Source organism: Neophocaena asiaeorientalis, unplaced genomic scaffold (assembly GCF_003031525.2).
Source record: "Neophocaena asiaeorientalis asiaeorientalis breed wild unplaced genomic scaffold, Neophocaena_asiaeorientalis_V1.1 scaffold39, whole genome shotgun sequence".
Lineage (NCBI taxonomy): Eukaryota > Metazoa > Chordata > Mammalia > Artiodactyla > Phocoenidae > Neophocaena > Neophocaena asiaeorientalis.
Window position 1 is genome coordinate 6,206,430 of NW_020175670.1, and position 7,693 is coordinate 6,214,122.

Here is a 7,693-nt window from a genome sequence, read left to right on the forward strand (position 1 = left end):
TTGCCAATGCAGGGGACACGGGTTCGAGCCCTGGTCCTGGAAGATCCCACACGCTGCAGAACAACTAAGCCACAGCTACTGAGCTCGCGTGCCACACTATTGAAGCCTGCACGCCTAGAGCCTGTGCTCCGCAACAAGAGAAGCCACCGCAATGAGAAGCCCACGCACTGCAAGGAAGAGTAGCCCCCGCTCACCGCAACTAAAGAAAGCCCGCGCGCAGCAGTGAAGACCCAATACAGCCAAAAATAAATAAACAAATAAATTCATTAAAAAAAAAACTTACAAAGAAAAAAAATGAATAAGCTTGAATTTGTTTTAAAGAAAAACATTTTTACAGTACATTTTCCTGGTATTCAATTAATATTAAATATATATAATATACATAATATTTGTATAATAAACATAGTAATGTATAAAAATATTTATACCCTTGTTTCCTCCTGGATGAGGCCACCTAGAATAAAGACTACATTTTCCAAATTCCCATGTAACTAGGTGTGGTCATGGCTAAACTCTGGGCAATGAGAAGTAAGCCCAGAAGTTAAGTGTGCAGCATCCAGAAAGTGTCTTTGAAGGGAGAGGGTAAGCACTTCTCTCCTTTATTCTTTCTGTTGGCTGGAATGAGGACATAATGACTGGAAGTTAAGCAGCCATCTTGGATGATGAGGCAAAAAACACATCTTAAGTCTGAGTAAGTAGCAAGATAAGAAGAATTTGTGAAGCCTTTACCAGCCTTGGAATACTCATCTCCAGACTTTTTTTTACAAGAGAAAAATGAACTTCTCTTTTCTGTAAGCCATTGTTTATTTGGATTTTCTGTCAGTCACAGCTGAACCTAATCCTAATTAATACTTTTACTTACCTTCCTTTAATCTTCTTTCTGCATATTGGTTTCCATTCTTCCCTGCCATGTGCCAGACACATCTACTTTTCTCTTCCTCTCCGTCACTTTTCCTGTCCTTATTCCAATAAATGTTTATTGAGCAATGCTATCTACTAGATTCAGAAGAACAAAAATGCAAATGATTCTGGCTCTACCACTTAGGCATTCATGGTCTAATTAGGGGCGACTTGTAAGCAGGTGCAATATGGTGCAAAAAATACCATAAGGAGGTATGTACAAAGGACATGGAGAGAACTTTGAGACTCAACTCATGCGTAAGCTTTCCTGTTTATCCATAAATCTGTATATCTTAAACAAAAATCTTTTATCTTCTTTCTTTGGATCAGCTGTCTTTCTCCTTCTCTAGTATGTTAAATGTTATAGTGGTGACATAACAAGACTGGCATGAGATGGGTATAACTAGGTCCTTGGGCCTGTTTTTTTCCTTTTGGACCCAAAAACCTTAAAAAGGAGGTGGATGTGAAATTGATGTTTGTAGATGTCAAGAGGCCTTAAAATATTGCGGGATGATAGAAAACCTGCAAATGTGAAATGTTAAAATGTGGGTCAATTGGTAGCTTCAGAATCTTCTATTGTTTTTTGTCTGTGACTGCCATGCATATAACATTAGGTACTCAGAGGACTAAAAGATTAAATAGAACACTATCTGTGCTCTCATGGAGTACATGTGCTTAATGGATTACAGTAGAACATAGGGTAAGGACCAAAATAGAATTTAAAAATACTCCTTGTTTCTCCAGGGCAAGATGAACTAGCTGACTCCTGAGCCATGAACTACCTGGTGAGAGAATTGTAAACCAGAGACATCTTGACTCCTGACACTACGATTAAGAAATGTCACAGAGGGCTTCCCTGGTGGCGCAGTGATTGAGAGTCCGCCTGCCGATGCAGGGGACACGGGTTCGTGTCCCGGTCCGGGAAGAACCCACATGCCGCGGAGCGGCTGGGCCTGTGAGCCATGGCCGCTGAGTCTGCGCATCCGGAGCCTCTGCTCCGCAACGGGAGAGGCCACAACAGTGAGAGGCCTGCGTACCACAAAGAAAAAAAAATTCAACCTAAGTTGGATGTACTCTCTTCCTGGAGAGGACCCTAGTGTGGCATTCCTTATGTGCATTTCAGCACAGTGTCCTGGCCAGTGGTCTTGGGCCTCCTATCTCCTATGACCTCACTTCATTATTGAAAACCCTTGTCAAATTTCAGCTCTCCCATACTACGTGAATGTGAAGATTCTCACTTTCCTCAAAAACAGCTGCCAAAGAACAATTGATGAAATTGGAGTCTATTTATATTTCTATTGTAGAAAACAAACCTTTTTTCTCATTAAGAAAGCAATGCATACTTGCATCAATTAGGAGTGTATAATTGCAAACAGCATAACACAAATTTGGTAACTTAATAAAAAAAGAATTTATCAGAACTATATCAGAGTTGTTCATAGAATCAAAGGAAGAACTGCAGACATGGGTATCTGAAAAGATAGCAAGGGCAGCCCCCAGAACCTGGAACTAAATGACCAATTTCAACAAATATTCACTGAACTCCAGCTACACACCTGGCACCACCCTGGGTCCAATACAATCAAACACGATGTTTGTCCTTCAGGAGAGGAAAAGGTGGAGAGTCAAGCAAGGCTTTACCAAAGAAGAAACGCTTGAAGCAGGTCTTAAATTAGAGTCTGCTGGGTGGAACAGGGAGAAAATAGCATGGATAAATGTACAAAGATACCAAAAAATGATGAATGGCATATAGGGGAGGGACAGTAGTTAGGGAGACAGGGAAGGATACTGGAGGACTCTATGTCCAGTCCCCCAAACTGAAGGGGAATTCTGTGGGGTATGGAGGTTGGGGGTCAGGAGAAGGGGGAGGAACTCAGTCTTGATTGTACCTGGACAGTAATGACTGATGGAAATGCCTCTATCTGAAGCTTCAATTACACCCAAATCACATAAGAATGTAAATTTAAAGTCAGAGGAAGTTGGCCTGAGACTACCTGGGTGGTGTAATGCCTCCAAACAGGTCAAAAGACCCAGAAGTCTGATATAAACTTGGTGAACAAGAATCAAAAAAGAATTAAAAAACCTGGACAACAAGAACAAGAATGTTCTGAGTGAACACCAGAGACAGGAGCTTAATGCTCACAGATAGACCATGTGTGAGTGAACCAGCTCCGTTTTAGAGTTAGGGATGTTGCAGACATCATTATGTCATGAAACACTTAGATTTAATCATAGGTGATTAGGAAGAAGAGAGGGGAAATGGAGATGCTCACCATTATTTTGAGTATTTACTAATGCCAGGCATTGTGCTAGGAATTTTGCACACATTATATAATTTAATCTTCAAAATAATCTTATGAGATAGATACTATTATTTATCTCTCTTTTGTAAGGGAGGAAACTAAAAGACAGAATTGCTAAGTAGCTAGCAAGCTATGGAACCAGGGTTTGCTGGCTCTTTCTGACTTACCATGATATGACTTCATTTATTTATTTATTTAAAAAAAAATTTATTTGGTTGTGCTGGTGTTAGTTGCGGCAGGCGGGCCTCCTTAGTTGCAGCACACGAGCTCCTTAGTTGTGGCATGCAAACTCTTAGTTGTAGCATGCAAGTGGGATCTAGTTCCCTGACCAGGGAAGTCCCACCATGATGTGACTTTAATCAGGAAAAGAACATAATCAGTTTGGAAATTTAGAAAGATCTGTCTAGGGGACTTCCCTGGTGGTCCAGTGGGTAAGACTCCACACTCCCAATGCAGGGGGCCCAGATTCCATCCCGCATGCATGCCACAACTAAGAAGTTCACATGCCGCAACTAAAAAAAGATCCCTCATGTCACACCTAAGACCCAGCATAGCCTAAATAAATAAATATATTTTTTAAAAAAAGAAAGATCTCTCTGGTGACAGCGTGAAAGGAATTCAAGAGAGTAAGTGTATGGCAGTGGCAAGGAAGTAAGCAGAGCCAGTATGAATGATGAGTGAAGGCAGGGAGACTAATTAGGAGACTGTTGTGATGTTCTGGAAAAGAGATGTTTAGGATCTAAGCCAGGGTGATTGCAGAAGGGATTGAAAAATAGAGTACAAATTAGAAGAAGGAAAAAAATGGGAATAGAGTTATCAGAACTTGGTGACCTCAATCTTAGCTCTGGGGACATGCCATGGAAGGGGGACTAGCTCTGTGCTCAGTTGTGTGTAAGGAACCAAGTGTTGGGAATCAGAGCCTGTGGCGATTTGGGCCAACTCTTATGAGTGAAAGAGACATCTCATTTTGTTGCCAACCCTCATACATACAGAGTCATACAGGAAATGCACATGGAGGTTGTGGGGAACAGCTATTGAGGTTGTGGGAGGAGAACTAAGGGTGACATGTCCTTGGGCACAGGTCCAGATAAACACTATGCTGAGCCTCCAGTGTCTTCCTGCTTACCCACGGTAGAGGTTACAGAGGTAGTTATGGCAGTGGTAGCAGACCCTTAGCTTCAAGAATGGGTATTTGAGCTTTAGCCCCGCAGGTTTCATTGGAAATTCAGTGGTCAGGATCCCTCCATGGCTGACCAAGCAACCCATAAAGAGCAAATGGAACAGGCTCTCTGGTTTCTTTGAGGCCATTGTTCTTAGGCCTGAGTAAACCTCTGGGGATATTGGATGTATCATGAGTAAAGAAACTCTTGGAAGGAAATAGACTGTCTCTTAACCACTAAATGGAAGCTCCAGTATTCAATTAAAATACTGGAAAAAAAATGTGTCCAGTGTAGTGGAGCATCAATAAAAGGTTATCTTTTAGGCAGAGACAACAGCATGCACAAAGTTCAGGGTTCAGGGTTCAGGGTTCAGCACGTACTGATTTGAAACTAATTACACTAATGATATCCTGCTACTTACACAAGCAAGTTGCTCCTCCTCTTCTATTGTTTATCCTAGTCAATGAATGAAGTGTAAAATTGGAGGAGTGACAACAGAAAAAAAATTAAAAACTTAAGAGAGGTTATCATTTGAGGTCTTGTAAGACATGTTAAAATGTCTTTGTTCACTGTCATCCATTGATTCTGGAAAATTCTGAGCTCTTTGAGTACTCTTTCATTCTATTCTCTGCTTCTGAACCAGATTTTTTAAAAAAGAATTAAAAAAAAAATATATTCTAAATACAAGTTCTCTCTTGAATAAATGTTTTCCAAATATTTTCTCTCAGTGTGGCTTGTCTTTCATTTTCTTAACAGTGTTTTTCAAAGAGCAATCTTTTTAATTTTTATTAAGTTCAATTTTATAATTTTTTTTTTCTTTTATAGGTTGTGCTTTTTATGTCCTATGTAAGAAATCTTTTCCCAAGCCAACTTTTCTTTTGGAAAAACTTAGGTTTAAGTCTATGCTCTGTTTCAAGTTAATTTTTTTTTTTTTTTATGGTATGAGGTAAGGATGAAGCTTTATTTTTTGCTTATGGATACCCAACAGTTCCAGCACCAGTTGTTGAAAAGACTGCTGTTTTCTATTGAATTACCGTGGAATATTGACCATACACATGTTGGTCTATTCCTGAACTGTTGAATCTGTTCTATTGATCTGTACATCTATCCTTATGGCAATATCACGCTCTCTTGATTACAGTAGCTTTATAGTAAATTTCAAAATCAGGTCTCATGAGTCCTTCCAACTTTGGTTTTCTCTTCCAAGATGGTTTTGGCTATTCTGGATCCTTTGCATTTCTATACAAATTTTAGAACTTGCTTGTCAGTTGCTACAAAAAGTCTGCTGAGATTTTGTTTGGTATAACACTGAATCTATAGATCAATTTAGAGAGAATTAAATCTAAACAATGTTGCTAATTCATAAACACAGTATATCTCTCTATTTACTTAGATAATCTTCAATTTCTTCAATTTCTCTTAGAACAATTTTATAACTTTCAGTGTACAGATCTTGCACATATTTTGTTAAATGTATCCCTAAGTATTTCATGATTTCTTTATTCTATTGTAAATGATATTAAATTTTTTAAAATTTTATTTATTTTATTTTTATTTATTTTTGGCTGCGTTGGGTCTTTGTTGTTGCGCGTGGGCTTTCTCTAGTTGCAATGAGCGGGGGTTACTCTTCACTGCAGTGCGTGGGCTTCTCATTGCAGTGGCTTCTCTTGTTTCAGAGTACGGGCTCTAGAGCACAGGCTCAGTAGTTGTGGTGCACAGGCTTAGTTGCGCCGCAGCATGTGGGATCTTCCCAGACTAGGGCTCGAACTCGTGTCCCCTGCATTGGCAGGCGGTTTCTTAACTACTGCGCCACCAGGGAAGCCCGATATCTCAAATTTTAAATTTCCCATTGTTCATTGATAATTAGAAATACAACTGATTTTTGTGTATTGACCTTATATTCTGAGAGCTTATTGAAATCACGTATAGAACTAGTACTTTTTTGTAGATTCCTTAGGATTTTCTGTATAGATGATTATGTCACTCACAGATCACTTTTTATGTTAAATTCTAACTGGGAGTTCCCAGATGGATACTAATACAATAGTGGTATACACTCAAACTCCAAATCTAAGTGAGGTCAAGTCAAGCTAGTAGTTACAAATTCAGAAAGAATACTTCCTTTTTACTTTCCAGATTCCCAGGCCAAGATAGACAACGTTTCTTGTCCTTTTACTATGCCAGAGGAGTTTTTCTTACTTCACCTGTCACTTAGAGTAGTCTTTGAAAGTCTCGACTTTGTTAATGGGATGAAATTCCAGCTCCTTACCTCATGACATGTCAAATCCTTGTTAAAAACCTAAGTTCTGGGACTCCCCTAGTGGTGCAGTGGTTAAGAATCCGCCTGCCAATGTTGGGGACACAGGTTTTAGCCCTTGTCTGGGAAGATCCCACGTGCCACGGAGCACCTAAGCCCGTGCACCACAACTACTGAACCTGTGCTCCAGAGCCCGTGAGCCACAACTACTGAGCCCACGTGCCACAACTACTGAAGTCCACATGCCTAGAGCCCTTGCTCTGCAACAAGAGAAGATACCACAATGAGAAGCCCGTACACCACGACGAAGAGTAACCCCTGCTGGCTGCAACGAGAGAAAGCCCTTGCACGGCAAAGAAGACCCAACACAGCCAAAAATAAAAATAAATTAATTAGAGTCAAGATGGAGGTGTGGGAACACACGGAGTTAGCGTCTCCCCATAACTAGGGCACCTGCCAGCCGCTGGTGGGGAACTCTTACCCCCAAGGAGACGGGAGGAACCCCTGAGTGAACCGGTAAGATGTAGGGGGACCGAGGTGGGGAGAAGTGGAGGCTAGACAAGATTGGCGCCCCTGAGTCCGGGGAGATCAGAAGAGGCAGGTGGGAGGGACTCTCCAGGGACAGTGGGAGAGGAGTGGAGGGTGATCGCCTGGCCCACTAGGACTGGAGCGCTTGCTGAACTCCCAAGCTGGTTCCCCCCTCCAAAGCCCCATCCAGGCTGAGTGGGTCCTGGGGACATAGGAGGGAGGCCAGTGAGATCAGGAGTGGCAGACGGGAGGAGCAGGAGAGGAGTGGAGGGCGATTGCCCCGCCCACTCAGGCACAGGGAACCTGCTGAGCTCCCAGGCCAGTCCCCTGCCCTCCAAGGCCCCACTCCCCCACCCCACCCCCCCATTGCATTGGTCCTGGGGGCGTAGGAGGGAGGCCGGGGAGATCAGGAGAGGTAGGTGGGAGGGGCTCTCCCAGACCAGAGGAGAGGAAGGCGTTTGCCCTGCCCACTTGAGCCCAGGAAGCCTGCTGGGCTCCCAGGTGAGGTCTCCTGCCCTCTGAGACCAGGGGTGGGGGGCATGCCT